At 43.6% G+C, this 14,290-nt stretch overlaps 1 protein-coding gene across 1 annotated transcript in view; it reads right to left on the bottom strand.

Moving 5' to 3' along the window:
* The window catches only part of PLD5 (phospholipase D family member 5), a 409,631-nt gene that overhangs the window by 247,600 nt on the left and 147,741 nt on the right, over positions 1-14,290 (bottom strand). The gene's annotated exons all lie outside the window — the stretch shown is intronic.

The raw sequence follows: 14,290 nt of genomic DNA on the forward strand, positions 1-14,290 counted from the left end.
CAGTTCAAAGCAAAGCCAGTCTCTATTTCGCGCAGAAAAACAATCTCCTGACCCAAGCCTTCAGAAAAATTTTGGGCTAAAAAATGCATTGCAAGGGTTTATACCTTAAAGCCTTGCAGAATTCAGAAAGAGTTTTTTGTTTGTTTGTTTGTTTTTGTTTTTGTTTTTGTTTTGAGGAGTGAAACCAGTGGGGAAGTTTCGACAGTCAGCAGTGTGTTCCCTGAAAAGTGCTGCTTCTCTGGGATGTCTGTGGTGCGTCCTGGGGAAGCATGCTGAGGCCTCAGAATCAGGGTCTCTGGGAGGAAGAGGACAGGAGTGGACCAGGGTCTGGCTAGGGGAAGCTTCTCAGCGGGAGGTCCAGAGAGAAGCCCAGAGCTGTGCACTGGGACATAGCTTCAAGCGGGCAAGCTTTGTGAGGGGTGCAATGACTCAGAACCCACATGTTCCTGGGGCTCATTTCTGGGACACAAGATACTTAGCCTGCTGGAATCTTACCCTGAACATTTCCACCCCATCCCAGCAGGTTCCAGAAATGAAGGGAGGTCTGCATCAACAGCTGAGCCTTGTGATGGAAGGTGCTCAAACTTTTGGGTAAAAACAAGGGCCAAGAATGGATGCAGAGGCTGAGAGTTGGATGTGGGCTGCAGAAACTCAGTGGGTGATGCTCGTTGTCCTTACTGTGGAGGCACGTGCTGACGGACAACATACACCAATGTCACAGCACTGCTCCCCCACGTTGGTGGGCAGCCCTCACCACAGCAGCCCTGGCTTGGCCCTCAGAGCATCAAAACAAGGAAAGAGTCAGACAGCTCTGAATTTGAACTCAGTGTGACTCTTTCATAACCTGAACCCATCATTTCACCTTTAAAATAAGGACAATAATATCTGCTTTATTGTAAGAATCAGCGAGATAACATTAGGTAACCTTCAGAATAGCTGGCATATTATAGGCACACAGGAAGAGTGCCTATAATCACTTTACTCATTTTCGGGGCGCCTGGGTGGCTCAGTCGGTTAAGCATCAGACTCTTAATTTCTGCTCAGGTTGTGATCTCAGGGTCCTGGGATCAAGCCCCGAGTCTGCTTGACTCTCTCCTTCTGCTCCTCCCCCCACTTGAGCATACTCTCTCTCAAATAAATACATAAATAAATAAAAATCTTAAAAAAAAAAAGAAAGCATTGGAGGCTGCTGGGAAGATGGCAGAGTAGGACGACCCCGGGCTCACCTCTTGCCGCATGGCTGCCTAGAGAACACCCACACCAGCAGAGATAACCCAGAAAGCAGCCTGAAAACTGGCAGAACAGACTCTCTGCAGCCCAACGTAGACAAGAGGCCACAGCGAAGCAGATCCACCCCCTCCGATCCACTCTTGTCAAGATCCCATCAATGCGGTGCCACAAGCCTGACAGTGTGTGCACAGCCCAGTCAAGGGCCAACACCACTCCAAAGTGAGTCCTGCCCCAGGGAGAGGGGAAGATCACCCCACACCAGTCTGACTGTGACCCCAGCAGTGGGCTGGGGGCAGGAAGCTCGTCTGACTTCAGGCCCCACCCACCAACAAAAGCTTCTCAGGGAACAACACAGGGAGAGTGCCTGTGGTTTGGTGTTATTTCATCTCTGGCAAACACCTGGTCTGACTCAACTCAAGGCCAAGGCGGCCCCGGAGTGGCCCACTAACACCACAGGCACCAGACTCTGCCCACAACAGGCAGAGAGCCATCGTAGGCTGGACTGAAGGCAAACACAGCTCCACCACAATGGAAGTACACCCCTGTAGCGACACACATAGGAGACAGCCCCTGAAGCACCATTTTCTGGTGAAAAGGAGACGTTGCGCTGCAGGACCTCTTCTTCATAAAGCCACTACTTTCAAGTGCGGGAGAGGTAGCTGACTTTCTTAACAGAGCAACAAACACAGCAATAGACAGAATGAAAGAGACTGAGGAATACGTCCCAAATGAAAGAGTGGAACAAAATCAGAGCAGGAGACCTAGGCAAAACAGAGACAAGTAATATGTCTGATAGAGAATTTAAAGTAAAGCTCATAAAGATACTCATTGGTCTTGAGAAAAGAGCGCAGAACCTCCATGAGACTCTCCACCAAGAGATAGGAGATGTAAAAAAGAACCAGTTAGAGCTATTGGACTCACTAAATGGAAATAAAAATAGACTACCTGGAATAAATAGCAGACAAGAGGAAGTAGAAGAATGGATCAGCCACCTGGAGGACAGAGTAATGGAAAGTAATCAAGCTGAGCAGATGAGAGGGGGAAAAATATGCAAAATGAGAATAGACCCAGAGAACTCAGCAACACCATCAAGCATAATAACAGCCCTATGACAAGGATCCCAGAAGGAGAAGATCAAGAAAAGGGGGCAGAAGATTTGGCTGAAGAAATAATATCTAAAAACTTCCTGAATCTGGGGAAGGAAAGAGAAATCCAGATCCAGGAGGCACAGAGGGCCTCCAACAAAACCAACCCAAAGAGGTCTGCACCAAGACACAAAGTAAATAAGATGGCCAAAAGTAATGATAAAGAGAGAATTTTAGGGGCACCTGGGTGGCTCAGTCGTTAAGCATCTGCCTTCAGCTCAGGTCATGATCCCAGGGTCCTGGGATCAAGTCCCACATCAGGCTCCCTGCTCGGCAGGAAGTCTGCTTCTCCCTCTTCCACTCCGCCTGCTTGTGTTCCTGCTCTTGCTATCTCTCTCTGTCAAATAAATAAAATCTTAAAAAAAAAAAAGAGAGAGAGAATTTTAAAAGCAGCAAGAGAAAGGAAAGCAGTGACATACCAGGGAAACCCCATATGGTTACCAGTGGGTTTTTCAGCAGAAACTCTGCAGGCCCGAAGGGAGTGGCATGATTAATTCCAACTACTAAAAGGAAAAAAATCAAGGCTTTCATTTAGAATAGAAGGAGAGATAGAGTTTCCCAGAAAATCAAAAGTTAAAAGCAAAACCAGCCACGTCCTGTCATACATGATGCCATCGGCCTGTGGGTCCCAAATTCACAGTCCAGCCACCCTCCTGCCTGAGTCAGCATGCACAGCCTACCACCTGCTCAATGCCAAGTCAACATGCCTTCACCTCAGATTGCCAAGGGCTCAAACTGACTCTGTTCCCCTCAAATTCCAGCCCCTGTGCTCAAGTTTGTGCACAAAAGTGGGCATAATTATAACAGCAGAATGAAGCAACCCAAACAGTAACACTATTTCTGTGGAATATAGAATGGATAAAAGGAGTGTGCTAGGCTGAGAACATCTCCAACAAGCACATCAAAGAACGATACATACAGCATGATTCTAGTTAGTAAAAAACAGACCTGGGAAGAATAAAACAAGATGAAATCATAGAGGGAGACAAACCATAAGAGACCCTTGAGCACAGGAAAGAGACTGAGGGTTGCTGAAGGGAAGGTGGGTGGGGGCAATGGGGTAACTGGATGATGGGCATGAAGGAAGGCACATGATGGACTGAGCACTGGGTGTTCTATGCAACTGATGAATCACTGAACTCTATCTCTGAAAATAATAATACACTATATGTTAATTAATTGAATTTAAATAATAAAAAGGAACCCCCCCAAAGAAAGCATTTGCATAAAAGCTAGATAACAAAATATCCCAGCCTACAATATTTCTAAGAGTGCTCAGCATAAAGTACTTCATTTATAATATGGGACAAGCAAGGCTCATCTCATGTAGGAAATGTCACAGTTATTGAAGCAAAAAGATCACAGTGGAAGTTCACCTTCTAGAGGCACAAATGATCCATTTTCAGTGTTCTGTAAAACACATTAATAATTACCTGTGACTATTTCCTACAACCTGATATTTCTAGATCGATAGAAAAGAAACGTTCAAAAATCTCATTATACCTCTCTGATAAAACAGATTTTCTGTGTGTGATGTCATTTATTGTGTTACTATTACTCTTACTATGACGAGTATTGTACTGGTCTCAGATATTTTGCTATGTTTTACTGGTTCTTCTATCAAGCTGTACTTTTCCCACTCTGTTATACAAAGGACATGAACAGCCAAGTCACAGATGAAGAAGTAGATTTGGTTCATAAACATGGCTAAAGATTTTCAACCTTACTCATGATTTTCTTAAAAAAAAAAACAATAAAATACCACTTTCTGCCTTTATCAAACTGGCAAAGATAAAGGATTTGATCATCTACAATCAAGTAGTATTGTATTCTTCAAGTATTGAAGAAAACAAGTAGTATTAACATCTTACTGATACAGGACCCCCTGGAATACAATCTGTACTATTTATCTGAATTTAAAGTGCATTTACCCTTTGACCTAGCAATTCCATTTCTAGGAATTTCAAGTATTCTCCTACATATGCCTAAAGGTATATATGTAAGGGTATTCACTGTGGCATTGTCTGTTCCAATAACAACAAAACCCTCAAAGACCATAAATGTCCTTCAAATCAATAAAAGACTGACAAATTATATTACATCTATACAATGAGTGTTATGCAGCCATCAATCTATCTACTTTTTCTTTACATTTACTTATTTCAGCAATCTCTACACCCAATGTGAGGCTTGAACTCACAACCCCAAGATCAAGGGCTGCACACTCTACTGACTGAGCCAGCCAGGAACCCCAGATCTATGCATTTGAATAGGTAAAGATGTCCAGAAAAAAAGTTGTTTCAGATGCAAAACCATGTCTATATGCTGCCATTTGTTAGAAAAAAGGGAACAGATATACAGACATACACACTACTTACACATATATATACAAATTTATACATATATACACACACGCATACATAAAATCATATTTCTGGAAGGATATACAAATATGTGTTAGCTGTGTTTGTCTCTGGGCAAGGAGATCCAGGGTCTGCAATGGGAGATTATTTCACTGTAAGACTCCGCATTTGTATATTTTTTTGTCATCTGTATATATCAGATTTTCAATTGCATAAACAGTTATTTAAAGAGGCAAGGATCTAATGGAATAACTTGGAAATACAGGTGCAATAAAACAAGCAACGTTGACTGAGGGAAATCTAAGTTGATGAGCTTTGCAGATGAAACTTAAGGGACAAGATCTCCAACCCGTGCAAGTCTCTCCCTTTTAGTCAAACAAGCTACACATTTTAATTCATTTATTTTGTGTAAAATTCTGTGGGGTATGTACTATTATCGCCACCATCATTTTATCTGGCCCAGCAGGTGGCTGAGCTGAGACGTCCCGCCAGGTGTCCGGGATGCCAAGCCCGAAGCGTGTGCGTGGGTGTCACATGGACACCGCACCTTGACCTCCACTGCCAGTCGAGGGCCAGGGCTCCAAAACCTCCCCATGGCTTGAGATACCTTCAACATACTACAATTTCTGTTTTAGTAAAAGCAAAAACTCACAAGGCTGTGGTTCATATATATATATATATATATATATGACATTTCTGGCCCAGGATGCTATCTGTATCTGTGAGTGTAACTCAGAAAATAAGCGGATGATGTAACAGCTCACTTAGTAAGGCACTTTGCCATCCTGCACTCGAGCACTGACTTACTTCATGACAGCACGGAAGGAGAGTTGTCAGTTTTAAAATGAGATGCTGGAGCTTCATTAAGGTGACTACCTCTGCGGAAGGGGCAGGAATGGGGTGACCCCAGTCCTCGGAGCCTAAGTTCAGTGCTCCAGACACATTGCCATATCGAGCATGAGTCAAATCTGAAAACCAGCTTCGGACTCAAAATTTCACTGCACAACCTTATACTGCTAGCAGCCATGTCTTTCAGGCTCACCCTTCTAGGTTTTTCCTCTGAAAACATGACCCCATTCTTAAGCACTGCATTCCCAATCTGCAAGCTGTCCTAAATATCAAAAGTTCCTATGACTTTGGAAGTTGAGTTCCAGTGAATTCTTGAACAGATTTTTCTGGCAACTTCTCTAATTAAAAGTTCTGATTCCAAAGTTTTTCCAATTACAGGTCTATAAGCAAAATACATGAATATCTGCCAAGCATCTCTACCTAGGTTTTCTTTTTATTTTTCTCCTCACTCCCTTGGCCAATGTTTCTCTCCCCTTGGGTAAGGGTTGGGCTATCCATGGCTACCTGTGGGAAAGACAGCTGTGTTTTCTGTCCCCAAGGCTATTCATGATTATCAAATATGGCTGTACCTACAAGGGTTCAGTGAACTTCTTGAAACATATATATCACATTCAAATAATCTTCTTGGAGAACAAACCTGGCAACAGGAAATGTCAACATCATTAATCATATATTAAGCTTCATTATAATTAAAATTTTGAAATAATTAGCCTCAGCTTCTTCCCCAAGTGGTAATTATAGACCATCAGCAAGTATCATACTCTCTTAAGTGTCTTCCTTTAAACATTAGATGTTAAAGATAAAAGATTATTTTAAAAATAATCTTTGAGATTTTAAGGTATAGGCATATAAATGGCACTTTCAGGGTGTTGGGCTATCAGTTCTCTCATGATTCAAGAAACTTGCATTTTTATTTGACTCAATGGTGAAACTAAGATGTTACTATGTGCTATTTCATTTGAAAGTAGAGTTCAGAAGAACAAAATTATCTGTATTTAAAAATCTGAGGACTTCTATTTTCCTTCATTTAAAATCATTTATCTTCCATTGCCAATTATTACTAAAAGTTGTTTTTTCATAAACAGTGGCTAACTGAACATAATTTAAAAAAGTTGTTTATTCAATGCTAGTTGGAAAAAAAATTATGTGTTATATTATTCTGTTTATTTTAGCAATTCTCCAGGTTTCTTCTTCTAACTCATTTCCATGTGACGGGTCTTTAGGTATGTAATGTATAAACTTCCAACTCTCCTTTCATAATCCTTAGTCATTTCCTCCAAGAGAATTCCACCATGAAGGGATAATAAATTAATCTAGATAATACATACTATCTCAATGAACAGTATTACTTCTGTATTTTGTACTTGTGTTTACACAGAAATTATTGTCCATTAGAAAAGAGTACCTGTTTAGTCCTCATGGGTGAGCCACTAAGATGCAAAGAGAAAAACAGATGGGGTCCCCAGTTCTTAGGGGGTTTTTGATCTCATCGAGGAGACAATGGAGACAGAAGTGCTGGTAACACCAATAGAAGGCCCAAGCTGCCATTACAGAAATGAAATGGTCTCAGTTTTGGAAAGTGGGCGAAGGAGTGAGAAATCAAAGCAGGTGGGGTACCCCTGCTCATGTCCCCGGGAGAATGTGGCTGCCCTGATATGATGCATAGAGGCTCAATGCAGAAAGAAAGCAACATGTAATGAGCGCCTAACCAAGACCAAGCAGAGTTCCAGAGCTCTACACTAATGCTGTACTGGTAGAAAGAGCTGGGCCAGTGGATGCACAAAGAGAAAAGATGAGAAAAGAAAGAAACCATGGCCTGAGCTAGGGATTTGGGCATCACTTACAAGTGGCAGAGGTGAAATCACAGGAATGGGTTAGAAATTGCCAGAGTGGAGAGTGGGAGAAGAGACAGAAGATTTGCATAACCCCTATTAAGTATTGCCTGACTGAGGAAACGGGCAGTGCAAAGGGTATGAGAGACTGAATATACAAATGCGCAAAGGCCAGACCATGTATCTAGAACCTCAGACTCTGCCCACAACCTGCAGTAACCTGGCCAAGACGCTGATCTCTCACCTACGACAAGCAGCCAGGGAAGTCAGCCTGCTGTAAGTCATGCCAGCAGGAAGGCAGGACACTATCTCCAGTAACAACCCAGACCACCAAACAGTAACTTCTATAACCAAGATGTGGGACTTGATTAATAACAGGACAGCTTCTCTAATTTTTTGCCTCCAATTTAAGACCAACTGGGGAGAGTCAAGCATGCTCCCCCACCCAATCCCATAGGATGTCCTGCTTTGAGTTAGCCCCCCTCCACTTCCCCTTCCCCCTCCTCTTCAGGGCACACCTGAAGCCTTCCCCATCCCACTACAATGCTCCCCCACTCCTCTGCCTGATTCTGAGTCTCTAAATGGAAGCAACAGTGGCTGACGTTCTTGCTAACCGCAAGCTCCGAACAAACAGCCTTTGCTTTGCTCATTGGTCTTCATTTATTTCCACAGGACTATGCACAGAGACAGAGAGGTTCGTTTGGAGAGTATAAGAGAAAACCTCTTCCTGAGGAAAAATGGGAGGTGGGAAGGATGAATGAAGACAATCACAGTCTGAACTGGAAAGAGGGCTGAAGGAGTTCTACCAGGTGGATGCCATCTTCCCATGGAATAACCTCTGATGAGTGACTCGGGAGAAGGCAGGCCAGGGCTGCAGGAAAGAGAGAGGAGTGCAGAACTGGAAGCAGGCAATATGGAACCAACCAGAAATGGGTGACATGCTCACTTCTGTCTAACGGAGTGGGCTACACAGAGCGCCATCTTCTCTTTTTCTTCAGATCCTACAAGATCCAGTAAGAAAGGGGCACCTGGTGGCTCAGTCAGTTGAGCATCTGACTCTTGATTTTGGTTCAGGTCATGATCTCAGGGTGGCCAGATTGAGTACCACATCGGGCTCCCCACTCAGCGGGGAGTCTGCTTGGGGACAATCCCTCTCCCACTGCCCCTCCCCCCACTTGTGCACATACTCTCTTTCTCTCTCTGTCTCAAATAAGTAAATAAATCTTAAAAAAAAAAAAAAGATTCGGTAAGAAATGGATACCAGCGCTATAAAAGGAAGAGCACATCAAGAAAATTATAAAGGAACTAGGTTTGTTTTGTGTTCATATGGACAAACAGGGAAGGATGTAAAACAAAAGCTCTAGAGCCAGTTTCTGCCAGTTTCTTCTACCTTTCAACATCTTTGTTGGGTTGGTACATTGGAAATCTATTTGTAGGACCAAGTGCTCTAGGTTTTTTCAATTCTTTGGTGTTCCCTTCAGATGCAGGGGTAGATTAAAGTTTCTCTTCCTCTTTAGACAGTCAGAAAAGTGCTCAAATACTGAAGTCAAAAACCAAATGGACCCTTCTAAATCTGGGAGCAACACTCTAATTTAAAAATATTGTTGGGTTTGTCAACATAAAGCACAATAGATCAAAGTTAATGTACATAAAGGGAAAAACTTATAGTTTAAGAAAAGATTGGAAAATGGATAATGAAGTCTTCCTTACTTTGGAGCAAAATATGATGAAACTTTAAAGGGGCTGTAAACACCTGCATGAACTCATGCCCCTTCATAAAAAGAACAACAGCCAACATTTACTGAGCATTTATTATATGACAGATGCTATCGTATGAAAGCATTAACATATTTAGTCCTTCTAGAAACCTTTCAGGTAAGACTTGTCTTTATTGTACAGACAAAAAAAAACAGTGGTACAGTAAAATCAAGAAACTTGCTCAAGATTGCAAATCTCCTAAATGGTAAAGCCAGACTCGAACCCAGGTAATTTGGCCCCATGGTCCATATTCTTGTGTTCATAACATGAAAAGGAGGCAAAGAAGGAGGGACACTGTTCAATCATAAAGGTAATTTAAAGAACCTTTCCTCTGGTGTCATCTTATCTATCACCAACACCCTTGTGGGACAATCTAATGACACCCTAGAACTTAGATTCTGTTTTTTAATAGAATTCCTCGTGAAAAGGAACCAGAGTTCATTGGAGAGTAGATAATACCCTGCCCCAGAGCAAGAAAATTCAACACGAGGCCAGAACAGCTTGTTGTTGCCAGAAAGCAAGTCTGCTCTCAGAGATATCTGGAATAGTGTCAAAAAATACAAAAGACAGCTCCCACTGGCCAAGTAGTGACAATTTGAGCATTAAAAGGGAAAATAATGATTAAAGTCCATTGGAGCAAGTTGAGTCTGTGAAGATAGCTCTAAGGTCATGATATTCAAAGAGAAAGAACAAAACACTAGGAGGTGATTGTCAATGCACAGAGGTCTCTCAATGCTGTTTTCTAGAAATGTTACGTATCGGTGAACTAAATTATGGATGCCCTACACTTGAACTGGGTTATTAATATAGATATAACTATAGATATTGTTTATTATTTTATTTTTTAAAGATTTTATTTATTTATCTGACACAGAGAGAGAGTATAAGCAGGGGGAGCTACAGGCTCCCTGCTGAGCAGGGAGTCCGATGCGGGACTCAATCCCAGGACCCTGGGATCATGACCTGAGCCGAAGGCAGACTTAACCAATTGAGCCACCCAGGCATCCCTAGATATTGTTTAATATTTTAAATAAGAAAATAATGGATTAGAAGAAGAAATTCATTAAAAAACTATATGAAAAATATAGAGAAGTCAAAAATTTTTTTTTTTTTTTTTAGAGAGAGAGAGTGTGTGTGTGAGCATGAACAGGTAGGGGCAGAGGGAGAGGGAAAGAGAGAATCCCAAGCAGGATCCATGCCCATCGAGCAGCCCAACACAGGGCTTGATCTCATGACCCTGAAATCATGACCTGAGCTGAAATCAAGAGTTAGACACTTAACTGACTGAGCCACCCAGGAGCCCCTAGAAGTCAGCTTTTTAGTAGAGAAATCGAAAAATTAGAAAGCAGATGTGAAGTGTACATGTGAAGGGGTGGTATATTCCAAAGTGAGTCTGGCTCTCGCTATACTTTCTGCGGTGGTCTAGGACTACTATAGTAATTTATACATTGGTTGCCCAGGCTCAAATATGTCATGGGTCCCATTCTGTGCAGACTCAAGTCTATCCACTTTAGAATGAAAGAAAATCCCTGGGATCAGGAGAGTGGGAATCATATACGTAGACTTCGTTGGTCTATTCCCTCAAGCTTTAAGCCAAGGAGGCATAATAAGCTAAAATGGATATGCAAATCTGTGAGTAAGAGTGAGCCCAACCAGGAGGGGAGCCTCACAGACATGGGGCTGATTTAAGAGGATGAGGGACAAGTGTGAGGAGGTCCAGGAGCAGCTGTCTTAACTACTGTGACAGATCAGTGTCCATCGACAAGGTTAGAAGATGATGCTGACCCACCCCAAATTTTATGTTTCTGTAGCTTGTTTAATGATAGTTCGCAGAAATGAGCTGCCATATTGTTTATAGCCATTGGGCCTGAGATGCAGGAGTGGCAGGGTGTGGACTGGACCTACAGGCATTTGTCACTGAGGTGTGCTAAAAAGAAGTCCTCTTCCAGTAGTGCGTAACGGTGCTCTACTAAACGGGGAAGAAACAACCCACAACAATGGATGAGAGCTGAGAGAGATACAAAATACAAAATGGAGGCCTGTTCCCTTACTTGAAAGGGCAGCCCGTGCACACGTGAGCAGGTGCTCCGCAGGTGAAGGACACCTGGACGTTCCAGTGTCCCTACAAGTCCCTGGGGATGTGACGTGTGCGAAACCACACAGTGCCCTTACCTCTCGCAAGAATAGTGGAAATGATAACTGGAGGCACCAGTGAATCATAAAATAGCCACACCACAGGATGGATGTGATCTCCACCAGCAGGTGAAGCCGCTCTTAACTATGCAGTGATGCCCCTGTGCTCACTGAGATGCAGTTTTCCAGCCGAAACTAGAAAATTTGCCCTTCACCCCCTTCAGTAAGTCAAGTGACATGGAGGTTGATATTTATAGAGACTGAATCAGCAAATTAAACACACGGGAAAATGATGGAAACTACCCTGATATTTGGTACAAGGAGGCAAAGAAATAGGTCAAAGTCATTTACTGAGGTCAAAGATCTGGTCTCCTGGTGTAATAAGGTCAGTTAAAAGGCACTTGGGAAGATAAGAGCAGTTGTTAATTCACAGATTCATGTGGAAAATTACGACAATCAAGAGCATCACTACCCTACCATTGGTACAGTATTTTAGTAGCAAAATAACAAAAAGGGGAAAATAAAACATGATGTCAGAAAAAATACAAATAGGATATTTTCACAGAGAAGATACATTTTTTTCAGACATAAAAGTTCAGGAAACATTGAGTGGGCAATATGATTCCGAGTAGTAATCTATCAGAGGCTAGAAAGGCATCTCAGCTATTCAGTAGAGTTAAGATGAATTAAAGAAATGCACACATGCCCTTGAACAACGTGGGGGTTAGGGGCACCGAACCCTGTGCAGTCAAAATTCCACATATCACTTTTGACCTCCACCCCCAAAAACTTGACTACTCACAGGCTGCTGTTGAGCAGAAGCCTTACTGAGAACATCAACGGTTGTATGTTCCATGTAATAGTTACTGTATCTTTACAATAAAATAAGCCAGAAAAAAGAAAATGTTATTAAGAAAGTCATCAGGAGAAAATGCATTTACAGAACTGTACCATATTTATCAAAAAAAGGTGCGTTGTCAGTGGACCCGCGCAGTTCAAACGCGTATTGTTCAAGGGGTGGCTGGATTTAGGAAGGGCTGCCGCAGACGAGATCACGAGAAGAGGCTGTCAAAACAGGGAGAAGGGGAGGCACTGACCGACTAGGATGTTGTGCACTCTTCCAACTTTCAGGAGTGAGGAGAGCTACACACACAGAGGGAGTATAATTATGAAGCAGCAAGATCTCAGCAAAGTTTGCAGGGAGCAGGCAGCTCTCTTCATGATAATGATGCCAGAAGGAGAAAAGCATAAAGAGGAAACTCTTACAGGGAAGTAAATTGTACTTGGAAGGTAAGCATCATGTGATCCCATTAGTGCTGCTCTGGGCTAGAGTCTGGAGAGCTCAGTGCCAGGATGAGGAAGAGGTAGGAGAAGAAGAGGTGGGATTTGTGCAGAGGGGCTAAGTTGAGACTGGCATGCTGCTGGAAGCTTCTGCAGGAGGTGGTGTCCCCCCGTCTGCATTAGCGCCACCGTAGTCAGTGGGTACATCGCCACATCGCCCCTCCTCTCTCTCCAGGGGCATCCCTTGGGGATGCCTGGGGGGTACCCAGGCAGGGTCTCTGCAGGTTGTTAAGGGACTGGAACCATGGCTGAGGCTGCCCTGAGGACAAGGATGGGCGGACGCAGGAGTCAGCCAGCCTTAGAACTGGCACTGTGGTTGAGGCAAGAGATCCAGGGAGGCCAGTGAAGACTTTAGGATCCTGCAGCAAGCATCGTGGACACACTGGCCATGGTCTAGCAGACGGAGAAGAAGAAAATGAAACAAAAGGGGCTGCTATAGGAAGAGGTTCAGGAAACTGGGAGATTAGATACGCAAATGGACACTGGCCAGACTGTCTATAAAAACTAGACTCTGCCCCAACAGCTGCGGCCACCTGACCAAGACACCAACCTCCCACCCACAATAACCAGCCCAGGAAGCCAGCCTGTGATAAGGCAGGCTATTTCTAGTAACATCCAAGACACCAAACAATAACTTCTGTAACCCTGTAACCTTCTGCCCCAAATGGCCATGACTTGATTAAGAACTACCAGCTTCCCTAATTTTTGTTCCCACTTCCAACTCAGGACCAAGCAGAGAAAGCCAAACATGCACCCCTTAACCAAGGACAGAGGACGCCTCGATTCCAGAAGCTGCCCAGCCTCCAGCTTCCCCCTGCCAACAGCCCCTGTCAGGACACACCTGAAGGCTTCCCCCCACCCCCTTCCACTAGAAAGCTCTCTGGGGCCTCTACCTGAGGCTCTGCCAAAGGTGATAGTGGCTGCCTGCTTTGCCAGAGCCGGCCCTGAACAAACGGTCTCTGTTCTGCGGTCGTCTTCGTATCCTACCCCAGAACCAAAGAGCACAGTCAGGATAAAGCAGATTCTGGATACGTGAGGACGAGGGAGGAACAGGAAGTTGGTTGTGAAGAGAGAAAGGGATTTCGGACACTCTGGAAGGGACGGGGAGAGGGTTCTTATTTACCTGTTGCTTGTTATGAGTTTCCTGCTGTGTTCTTATGGGGTATGCAATTTACCAGTAAAGCCCCGTGAGACAGATTTCTTTTAGTCTACCCCTTTCAATAGAAACAAAACTAAAATAGCCTTTATAACCCATCAGGGGGGAGTGGAGGCCAAGGCTGGGGTCCCTCCTTTTCCCTTGACAGGCTACGCCCCCCAAGTCCTCTCTGCCCGTGTGCTCCTGACCACGGCCTGCCGTTGCCTCAACTGTCCCATTATTAACTGCTCTGTGGCTCATCCTTGTGTGCTGCCACGCTCTGTAAATAGGCATCGAATGAAATGATGAATACCTTGTCGAAATTTACAGTCAGTAAGTGGTATAATGCAGATTTGAATCCAGATCTTGATGATTTCAAAGTCTATGGCGGTTCACTGCATTAGGCTTCCTTGGAAGTGCAATAGTACAATGGACATTAAATTCATTGACTAGAGGTGGTCAGAACAGTCGGCTAGGGTGTTGGGAAGTACACTGTAGTTACTA

Source organism: Mirounga leonina, unplaced genomic scaffold (genome assembly GCF_011800145.1).
Source record: "Mirounga leonina isolate KUSES-001 unplaced genomic scaffold, KU_Mleo_1.0 Mir_154, whole genome shotgun sequence".
NCBI classification, from domain to species: Eukaryota; Metazoa; Chordata; class Mammalia; order Carnivora; family Phocidae; genus Mirounga; species Mirounga leonina.